Raw genomic sequence first — 11,324 nt, 5'->3', positions numbered from 1 at the left:
CTACACTAATCTAGATGGGTAAATGCACTGACTCAATACAAGGCAGCTTCTGAACGGAATGTGGAAAGATACCTGTGTCTCAGTCTGTGTATTGGTTTGCAAAGTAGTTTCTCATCAAAATGCAAACAAAACTTTCGACCCCACTCCCCACAGAGAATAACTTTTACTTATAGCCACCAATTCCTAGCCAGGATTTCTTGTGTCCCTGCTCAGTTGAAGCAGAGAAACAAGTCTGCATGGACTGAAAAAGACCTCCCATCTTAGTGTCTTGTCTCTGATTTTGCATGTGTCCTGGCTGGAAAGGGTCTTTGACACAGGGCAGGAGGGCTTCTTCTTGAACTTTGGGTTGCCTTTTCTTTGGGGTGTTGGTGCTGGTGGGGGTGGCAGGCAGCTCCTTTTCTTGGCCTGCAACCTGGCCTCAGGAGGCTTTCTCCAGCATCTGCATACTGTCTGTGGGATCCTGGTCACAGTGTTTGCCTACAACTCATCTCTTTAATTAAAACAAAATAGGGACTAACTTTGCATAGTTATTCTGCATTCCTCCTGGCAAAAATAACTAACAGGCTTGCAGCACCTTAAAGACAAACAAATATATTATGGCGTAAATATTTGTGGAACAGAGGCTATTTTGTCAGATGCAAGGAGGGTGAGTCTTAGCTGGCAGGGATGGGTGTTGAGATAAAATGGTAAAAACTGGAGATCATATGGGAAAGAAATGCAAAAGGTATGCAGACTGTGAACATTCAGTTTAATCTTAAATGTATGCAAAATAACCCCACTGAACAACAACAGCCGTTTGTGATAACACAGTCATCCTCGCATTGTTGAGTGTTAGCACCCGTAGTGGGACAGAAAACCACTATTCTCTATTTCATGTCCAAATGGACAGAATCAAACTGTCACACAGGCGTCCTCTCATATTCCTTTTATTGAAAAACGTCAGCTTCCTCAGGGCAGGAAATGGGACTGAACCCTCACCCAGGTTCGCTGCTGAGTAAATCTTGAGATTTCAGAGACACAAGCCAAGGCCACAATGGTCCTTGTACAAGAAGCAGAAGAAGCAAATGAGCTCATTCGAAATGATTTTTAATTGCCTCCTGCCATCCGAACACAAGGCTGCTGAAATGCAGGGTAGGGGGTGGATGCTGTTTTGTTCCATTTCCCCAATGTGCCCTTTCAAGAGCACAGACATGGATGAGAAAATGAAGCCCTTTAACTCTATGCCCACCATATGGACTGAAGGCGTGAGCACAATGCCCCAGTCATCCCGCTCCCTGGGAATGCTTGGCCTTTGAGCACAGGGCAAAGGCGTCTGCAGGGAGGCCTGCACACATTTTGCCCGTCTCTCCAATCTTCACAAGGAAATCACTTTGCCCTTGCAAAGTGCTCCTTTCTTTCCGCCCACGGAGCTCAAATGCATGAACTGGAGTCCCAGTCCCAGTGGAATGCTGGGGCCACCCTCGGAAGCGGAACTGCACCTTCTCGCCTTGCTGGCTTTTTCGCTTGGCCTTCCATGGCGGCCAGACAAAATGAAATTCATTAGGCAAAATGCCTTCTCCTGGTATACAGACAAATGATGCCCTGGAAAAAGGTGACAAGTAGAGTGAAGTGCTGCAGGCTTCTGTCCTGTCCTGTCCAACATCTTTATAAATGACTGGATCAGGCAGTCCAACATGCTGTTCTCATAGAGATGCCTATGGGAAGCACACAAGCAGGATCTGAGCACAACAGTATTCTGCCCACTTGTGATTCCCAGTAACTGGGATTCAGAGGCATATTGCCTTGGGCAGGGGAGCCAGAGCGTGGTCATTGTGGCTAGTAACCGTTGATAGCCTTATTCTCAATGAATTTGTCTAATCCTATTTTCAAGTCATCCAAATGGAAGGGACGTTCCATATTTTAACTTCATTGTGTGAAGAAATACCGTATTTTTTGCTCTATAAGACTCACTTTTTCCCTCCTAAAAAGTAAGGGGAAATGTGTGTGCCTCTTTGGGAGCGAATGCGGGTTGCGCAGCTATCCCTGAAGCCAGAACAGCAAGAGGGATTGCAGCTTTCACTGCGCAGCAATCCCTCTTGCTGTTCTGGCTTCTGAGATTCAGAATATTTTTTTTCTTGTTTTCCTCCTCCAAAAACTAGGTGCGTCTTGTGGTCTGGTGCATCTTATAGAGCGAAAAATACGGTACTTTCTTTTACCTGTCCTGCATCTTCCAACATTCAGCTAAATTGGACGTCCATGAGTTCTAGTGTTACGAGAGAGGGAGAAAAACTTTTCTCTAACCACTTTCTCTGCTCCATGCATAATTGTATTTGCCTCCACCACGTCACCTCTTCCTCATCTTTTCTGTCAACTAAAAAGGCTCAAACACTGCAACCTTTCCTCAGAGAGGAATCTCTCTATCGTCTTGGTCATTTTGGTTGCCCTTTTCTGCAACCTTTTCAACTCAGCAATATCCTTTTGAGGTGAAGCGACCAGAATTTTACACAGTATTGCAAATGTGGTCACACCATAAATTTGTGTAATGGCATTATGATATCAGCAGTTTTATTTTCAGTTCTTTCCCCAATGATCCCTAAGCATGGAATTCACCTTTTTTCATAGTGGTTCCTATTTTTCTTGTGTAGTGGGTGGTACTTTCTCTTTGGGAGCATTCAGGTTGTGGTGGCTGGTGTTTTGAGGGTGGGCACTTGCTCTTGTGGGGTTAATCAAGGCAGACATGATTTAATTATTTGCAATATTTATACCCCACGTTTCTGCCTAACATCAGGCCTCCCAGTAAAAACTGATAAATAATAACACAATAATAAGATGCAAAATGTTGCTGCATTGGACCATAAGGGGGGGAACCTATTAAAAAAACCTGTTAAGCCAACCTATAATAAGATCTGTAGATGTTTTGTGGTTGATGGGAATTGTAGTCTAAACATATGAAGGGCACCAAGTTGGCAAAGACTGTTGCTTAGGTTCCTGTTGCTGCAGGTGATTGGCTTCCCCTGGTTTTGGGGGCATGTAAGCTGCTTGTGTAACTAAGCTGCACCCACACAACTGCACCAGTCCAGCTACACTACAGAGTCACTGCTGGGAAGAAATCCATAGCTGTCAACTTTTCCCTTTTCTTGCGAAGAATCCTATTTGGAATAAGGGAATTTCCCTTTTAAAAAGGGAAACATTGACAGCTATGAAAGATATCTAAGCCTTCTGTTCTGTAAGCTCTGCAGGCACCAAGGAAATGAAACCCCTTTGCCTCCTTAGCATAAGGGAGTTTGGTTTGGCTAGACCCATATGTGGCCCTGACAGACTCTTGCTTCCTTTCTCTCAGGAACACTCGGCATGTGCTCCCGTTGACCGATGGGGCTCCCTGCAGTGCAGGATATCTCCTTCCCAAAGATTTTGATGCAAGCTGTGCTGTCAGAATTTTGAATGCAGTGCTGCCACTAGATGGTGCCCTTCTGATAGTCTCTAGAGGAGAGAGATTATTTTGAGGATGCACATGGGGTTGATTTCAGTGGCTAACTGCAATTCTTGAAGTTTTCCACTTGCTTGAAGGCAGGTTTTTATGTCTGCAAAAGTGAGGTCTTGGTTGCATACTGAAGTGGCGGAGGGAGGGGGGAGATGGAGGGAGGAGGGGAGGCACATATGAACTGGAAAAGCATTCCAGAGCTTTCAGGGCCGCCCTCTCGCTTGACAGGGGTCCAGTTTGTGACCTACCAATTCAAGCATTGCATAAATCAAAAGCTCACCCCAGAGGTTGCGGGGGGGGGGACTCCTCTTGGGCCTTTAAGCCATGCTGTGCTGTGCTGCAACAGGTACGCATGCTTAGAAGAGGGACCAGGTCATGACATTTCCTTATCTCATTTCAGAGACTGGACTGTGGGGGAGCTCAGCCTGGGGGAGAATGCCCCCCTTGCTACTTATTGCAGCAGTAGCAGCTGTGGGAAGGGCAAAGGAGGGGCAGGAGCTGCTGTGGCTTCCTCCTCATCTTTGAGGGCAGTGCAGAGATTTAAATGCACAGGGCAGATTTCTGCAACCTTTCCCATAGTTGCTGGATCTGGGTTTAAAATGTGCATGGGGGATAACTTGCCTTCCTGCCTGTCCCTGACTTAACAGCTAAGACTCAGGGAAAGCTGGGGGTACAAATGGGCGTACATGTACAGTAACTGCGGTGCACAGTGCAGAGTAGGCCTGGAGGGCAGGTCTGTTGTTTATTTACATAAGTTTACATATCACTCTTCAACCATGAAAGGTTTTCCAGAGTGGCTAGGAATTCAAAAAAATTAAACTACCACTGTTTCCACACTAAGAATTTACCGAGGACTAGCCACACAGTGTTCACTCACTTTTTACGGCCATTTACATGATGTGAACAAAACACATCCCTGTGTCATATTTTACCTGTTCAGCTTCCGTTGCTGTTTTTCTTTGGAGCTGAACAGGTAAAACACGACACAAGGATGCGTTTCTGTCTGGGAATTTATTCTTAAACCCTTCCTTTTTATATAGAATCATAGAATTGCAGAGTTGGAAGGGACAAAAGGGGTCATCTAGTCCAACCCCCTGCAATGCAGGAATCTCAGCTAAAGCATCCATGACAGATGGATATAGTATTTCATTTATATCTGTTTCTTCCCCCCATCTTGTAGCAGGGTGGGGCAGTCATGTAGCAAGGTGGAGTGAATAGTAAACCCATCTGCATGCCCCCAATTGTCCAAACAAGTATCAATCTCCCCACTCCACACCCTCATATTTAAGGCAGGGAATGAGACACTGCTCACCTGGCTGCAGCATGTTGTCTGGATTTCAGAAGTCTGGAAGCAGAGTTGCTGTTCCACTTGCAGCTTAAAGCAGAACAGCAATGATGAGGTGCTGCTCAGCTGTCCACATCTGGAAGCTCCTTCAGGCAGCAATTCAGCACAGTAAAACTTTGAAAGTAGGATAACCTGAGCAGCAGCAGATGTGAAAACTGCTTAACGTCAGTGCAAGTAAGGCAAAGTCATTTATCAACAGCATCTAGAAAGCTTGGGTAGATTAAAAGGGCTTCAGCCTGATACTAGGACGATCACAGAACTCTTTGAGGGCCACTGAAAGGCCTCAAAAGCCCCTCTGGTAGTAGCAATGTGGCAAAGATGGGCCTCTGAAGATGATCTTAAGATCTGGGCAGAAACTTTATGTGGGAGGCATGTGGTAAACCATAGGCACCAACTGCACCCAGCAGCACTCTCAAAGGTGAGCCCCACCCTTGGGTGTTCCTTCCAGAGAGACTGACTTCTAGTCCCCGACAGCTCTGCTCCTTCTTAGGAGCCACAGTTGCCCAACAGAGCTGCCTTTGATGTGGGAATATGATACGTCAGGTGTTTGATTAGGAAGTTAAATGTTCCTAACTTTCTGGTGCTCTCTTAAGAGAGATGGAGAAAGAAGTGTAGCCATCAGAGCCCCTCCCTTGTAACTCAGGGCTGGGGAACCTCTGGTGTGCAGGCCATACTTGACCTGCCAGGCGTTCAGATTTTGCCCGCAAAGCTGTTTCCCCCCAAACCATGCCCACACACCTGATGTCCTATGTGACTGCAGGTAGAGAGGAGACTGCTGGAGCAGAATTGAGGGCCTTTACATGCCCCCACTGTTCTCCCTCCCCAGAGTTCAGGCTCCTGCTCTCCTTCTCACCAGCTGATTATGGCATCATGTAACAGGCAATGACCAGCCTGAGTCATGTGGGAATGTCCAGCAAGGGGATGCTGACTTCACCATAAAACAGGAAGGGCAGGAGCTTTTTCTGCAGGAGAGATTCAAGGGGCATTTTGTCCTTTTCCCTAGGAGAGAGCAAAGCACTCCTTTTGTGGGCATCACGGCATAAAAAGTCTCTGCCAGGCTGGGCTGAGTTCTGCCAGAGATAGATCTTATGCCACCACATGCATCATCTGTCTTGGGCCTCATAGAGTACGCCGGCCAAGGTCAAGATCCAAGCAAGGAAGTCAAGCTGAAGCCTGCAGCAGTTGTCTTTGCCAACTGGGTGCTCACACACCCACACCAAATGTTCTTGGGCTCGAAGTCCCACCATCCCCGACTTTAATCTATGCTGGCTGCTAGGGTTGCTAGGAATTGGAGTGCTGGAACAACATCTGGAAGGCACAGTGAATCCTTGCAGGGCTTGGCTAGCTCTGTTGTAATTAAAAATAAAAATCCCATTAAGGCTCTGTCTGGCTTAGAACCTGGGCAGAGGGAGATGAGAAGACCCCCACTGTGAGATGAATTATTAAGAATAAAGATGACATGAGGTTCCTGGGAGATGGGGGCTTGCTGAAGGTTGCCACCTTTTTACTGATCTTGCTCTTGTGCTTAAACAGTAGACTCAGCACAGTGAAATCAGGCATGTGCAGCTTCTTTCTCCCTTGCCAGAAGATTCACCCACAAAGGGTGTGTTCATATTACTGCCTTAAAGCGCACTGACAGGGGTGTGGATGTCTTTCCCTGATGCATAGCTGCCCACACCTTGGCTAGAGACTAATTAGGAATAGCTTAAGGGCTCCAATCAGTGTGAAGCTGGTTTTGAGAAGCAACGGCATCAGGCAGTAGTATCTTATAACAAAATACAATATTCATTTGCATTTTTGATGATGTCTTGTGAACACAGACTAAAAACCCAGCACTGGAAAGCTAATGAATGCCCAGTAAAGGGGAATGTCAATGTGTTGAGTTCAGGGCACAGGAGCCAGGGCAGTAAAAAGGTGACAGCCTTAGCCACCTTTTAATGATGATGAAGGCAATAATAATACTTTCCACACCCCACCACTTTTGGATGAGAATGCCCCAGACTAAGTTCTTTCCAGAGAATGAACCATATTTCTTTTATCTGGTAGATCCTGGGAAATACTGGAGAAAGTCCACACTCTGATAATGATTTCATGGCCAGTTATGGAGCAGGGAATCACAAGTGGGGAGGGCCCTGCTGTTTCACTCAGGTCCTGCTTGCTTATGGGCCTCCCTTGGGGCATCTGGCTGGCTACGGTGAGAATTAGGTGCTTGACTAGATGAGCTCTTCTAATGTTTTTAATTATGAGTTTCCTCTTTGCAGACAAAATCATTCCTCATAATTTTTCTCTCACCCCTTATCTGCACACTTGAGCTGGCTAAACACAGGAAACTAGTATTAAACAACCTGCTGCACAAGAAAAATAGGAACAAATTAAAGGCAATTGAGGGTGTTTTTGAAAAATATGAGAGCGCCCGCTCCCATTGGCATGTTGCTGGGGGCTTCCCACAACCTGGAATTAGGCCTGGCGGGCAAGGAGGGTTATTGGCTTCCTGTGCCCAGTGGTATCTGAGCCAGTCTGTGCCCTACTTGCCTTTCATGTAGTGGGTGATGAACGTACTCCTGGGATAGCATGCAGGATCTCAGTGGGACAAGTATGACTGGGCATTTGGCCATGAACACAAAATGAATTTCAAAAGTGGAATGCATCATCAGCAACAAATCTGCAGAGTGCATGATGGAAAATGAAGGGCAGAAGCACCCAATTTTACACACAATTAGTGGAACTTGTAGTTTGATCCCAACAGTGACAGAGAATGAGGGAAAGGGGGGATGGAAAAGTTAAGGTTCTCCCCCCCCCCACCCCATTTTCAAGTAGGAAATGCCAAGGAGTCAACTAGAGATCCTCCTAGATCTGCAAAATCAGAGAGCTTTTATCTCAGTAGTTGGTTGGTGGCTGTCAATTCTTTGTTCACTGGACCATCTACAGGAACACATCTCATCTTTTAAACTGAGGTTTTCCTTACACTTTCCAAAGGCTGGTATGCTAGGCTGATTAATAGATCAGGGAGAAACGCCTGGGGATATGTTCCCCTTTGTGTGCTTGTGCTTCATAAACGCCCATATTTTGGCACACGTCCCTTTCTGCACAAAGGCGTCTTTTACAAGTTGTTTAAAGTCTCCACCCTTCTTTGATCTGCATGGAAATGAAGGGGCATGTGAGGTTGTTGCTGTTCGAATAGGTCTCAGAGTGGGCTGTTACTGGAGGGAACGGCCTCGCTTGCGGATGAGGTCTGTCTCTCTCTTTCTCTCTCTCACACCCACCCACACACCCACCTACGAAGCTGTGTAACCCTGAGTCTGATCATTGCTCTATGTCGTGTGGGACTACTGTCTACTCTGACCGGCAGCCACTCAAGATTTGTGACCCCCTCAGAATGCTTCTCTGCAATCTTTTCACTGCGCTTTGGCCCTTTTGCATAGCAAGCAGGTGCTCTAATACTGAAAATAAATCCATGCTAGGACCATGGGAACATATTCATTTAGTTTTCAGGAATGCTTTAATCAGGGGTCAGCAAACTTTTTCAGCAGGGGGCTGGTCCACTGTCCCTCAGACCTTGGGGGGGGGCAGATTATATTTCGAAAAAAAATCTATGAATGAATTCCTATGCCCCACAAATAACCCAGAGATGCATTTTAAATAAAAGGACACATTCTACTCATGTAAAAAAACACACTGATTCCCGGACCATCTGCAGGCCGGATTTAGAAGGTGATTGGGCCGGATCTGGCCCCCAGGCCTTAGTTTGCCTACCCATGGCTTAAATGCTTTTTTTGGAGCAAGTGTCATAAAGACCCTTGGAATACTAGGATATTGGCAGTGAAGGTCATGAAAATAAAAGGAGGCAAGATCTGGTGCTTTTGTTAATCAGCTGTTTATTTAGCTCAATGCATTTCAGAGGCGTCTCCTTTGTCAGGAGCAATAGATTAAACACAGTAAAAATAATGATAAAACTTGCAGGCCAGTGACATTATTAATGGGAAAGTACACATATTGGGTGAAAGACATACACCCAAACATGTAAGAAATCTCCTATTGCATTGTACATTTCCTCACTAGGGATGCTGCCTTGGCTTGCATTTGTGGCCAGATAACAGAGGTGCTGCCTAAGTAAACTTTTACTATGGCAATCTTAACCAGGGCTGGCTCAAGACATTATGGCACCTGAGGCCCTGGTTTTAACGGTACAAATTCAGTGCCTAGGAAAGAACAGAATATAGTTTGGGTGTGCTTCTAGGGCAGGGGAATAACAGCAAGAATTCCAGACTTGGATGATCTTCTTTTTTATCAAGTGGTCTGTAAATTTTCTAAATTAAAAAATTAGTATATAAAAGTGAGGACAACAAAATGTTGTCAAGTATTTTGAATTACAGTATATATGTAAGAGACATTGGTGTCAACGGAAAAATAAAGATTTGGGTTGGTGTCTTGCATTTTTCTCAGTGTGCGATTTAAAAAATAATAAAAATGGAAAAAGCAGTGACTCATGATTGCCATGATCCTAGGCAGGAAAACTGATTTGCTTTTTGTGTGTGGGATATTTTGCTGTACTGCATCTGACTTCATCATTCCCCATCACCTTATTTATTGTCAAAATGTTCACCCTATGTTTTGCAAATTATGGCTGCCAGAATAAATTGTATACATTGATGCACAGTTATATAATGTAATTGGAGTACTAAACGCAGAGATTCTTGGCGTGGAATCTTTTCTGGAATACACCCCTGAAGGCTCATCAAGAAGAGAGGGAGGGAGGGAGGGAGGCAATTTGGGCTTTGCAAAGGGGTGTGTGTTGGGGGACAGTGACTGCTCCTTAATGAGCGAGGCATCTTGTCTGTGGGGTGGCTCATTCAGTAGATGCCAATACCCAAGTGCCCAACCCCAGGCAGCAGCGCCCTCCATGGTTCCCTCTGAGGGGAGGGGAGACCTCTGTTAAGTTGCTGCGAGGACAATTTCCTCTGTGCCCTGTGCCACTCTGTAGGGCAGGCAGCGTGAAGGGCCTGCTGGTGGTGGCAAGGAGTGAGCCAGGAGGGTTTGTCGTCCTCCATCTTGCCTGCCAAGAGGCCCTGTCCAGTAGGCCAAGGGGAGGCCTGCTGGCTTCCCTGTCTGGGTGGCCCCAGAGACTCAGCTGGACCAGGGATAGAAGAAGGTGAGAACTGAGAAGGCCAGCCCCATCTTTCCCTCTGTGAGCCCAGCCCCACATTTCCTCCTCTTGCCTCATATCTGAGAACCTTTCCCCTCATAGGAAAACCTATGGCAAGCAATTAAATGATTTCCAAAGAGTGATCTGCTATCAGTAGAAAATGATGCCAGCAATTGCCAGCTGTTTATGTCAGACTTCACCCCCATTTTGTGACAGGCTTCTCTCGTGCACCCCCATTCTGCAGACTGGTGAGCCTCACTAATTTTCTGTGGGGTATTCCAATCGTGGTATCTTGGTTGTAGTATAATATGGTGAGCGCTGAGCAACTCAAAAAGATTCAGGCACACCTCAGTCTACTTCAGACATAAAGGAAAAATGGATCCAGTAACAAGTCACATGATGCGTTGTAACCTGCTTCTTTATAGTGTTCAAAATTTTTGTGATTTGTCCACTGTGCTTTGCAGATAGGTGAGTGATGGCTGCCAGGGTAACTCAGAAAAGTTGGGTTCTCCTTTCTAGTACAAGCTAGCCCACCTTCTCCGCTGTGCGTCCTAAGAGCTCCCACCTAATTTCAGAACCAGGGTCTATGCTTTATTAGGCAGCTGGTCTTTGAAAGAGTCTGCTGGGCATGGTTAGAAAAAGCAGAAAGTCCCAGGAACAACAGCTGCTAATTTCTGGCAGAGGCAATAGTTCACACTTGCAGCCCAGGATCTCTTGTTAAGTTCTTTCTGAGGAAGAAAGTTTGCACATGGTAACTTTTATCACCTTGCTTTCATTTAATTGCATTGCATTTATTATATTTATATCCTGTTTTTCTTCCAAGGAATTTAGGGTCCTCCCCGCACCTGCATTTCATCTTCACAACAAATTATGTGAAATCATTTTATTATTGATGATTGATTATATTTGTTATATTTATTATACTTGTTAGTTGCTATAATTTGCCCAAGGCAACTCAAAGTGACTCACACTTTGATAGGGAGAGGATAAAGTAGGATAGACTGAGCTGCATGAAAGTCTCCAGCATTGTCACTTTGGAGGGACCGATAGACTTAAAGGCTTTCCCTGATTTGGTAAATTCAGAGATTTATCACCTTTGAAATAAAAGTGTGATTTAGCCTCAGATGTTGAGGAAAAGGACCCTCTCTGTGCTTGAAGCACATTCTGCAGAGTGGGTGGTTCATCTGAATTCATTTGGAGATGACAAGTTAATTGTTGTCAGATGTATTCGTTTTGGCAGCGAGCAGAACTGCTGAGACTGCAGGATCCTGACTTTTGGTCTCTTTGGCACTGGTGTCACAGTGAAGGAAGCCACCCTTGCAAAAAGGGAGGTTGGCTCTTGAGCCTGCGGCCTACCCTGCTACAAAGATCACTCC

At 45.7% G+C, this 11,324-nt stretch overlaps 1 long non-coding RNA gene across 1 annotated transcript; it reads right to left on the bottom strand.

Moving 5' to 3' along the window:
* Positions 1-727: 727 nt before the first annotated feature.
* LOC308482354 lies at positions 728-5,251 on the bottom strand. The gene is made up of 2 exons (XR_013989245.1): positions 4,773-5,251; positions 728-1,581 (listed from the first exon to the last, which is right to left on the bottom strand). It is a non-coding gene; the product is annotated as an uncharacterized lncRNA (long non-coding RNA).
* Between the last annotated feature and the right edge of the window lie 6,073 nt (positions 5,252-11,324).

This window comes from Podarcis pityusensis, assembly GCF_964106645.2.
Source record: "Podarcis pityusensis genome assembly, chromosome: 8".
NCBI classification, from domain to species: domain Eukaryota; kingdom Metazoa; phylum Chordata; class Lepidosauria; order Squamata; family Lacertidae; genus Podarcis; species Podarcis pityusensis.
Note: the sequence above shows the minus strand (reverse complement) of the source record. Positions and strands in the feature narration are given on the sequence as shown.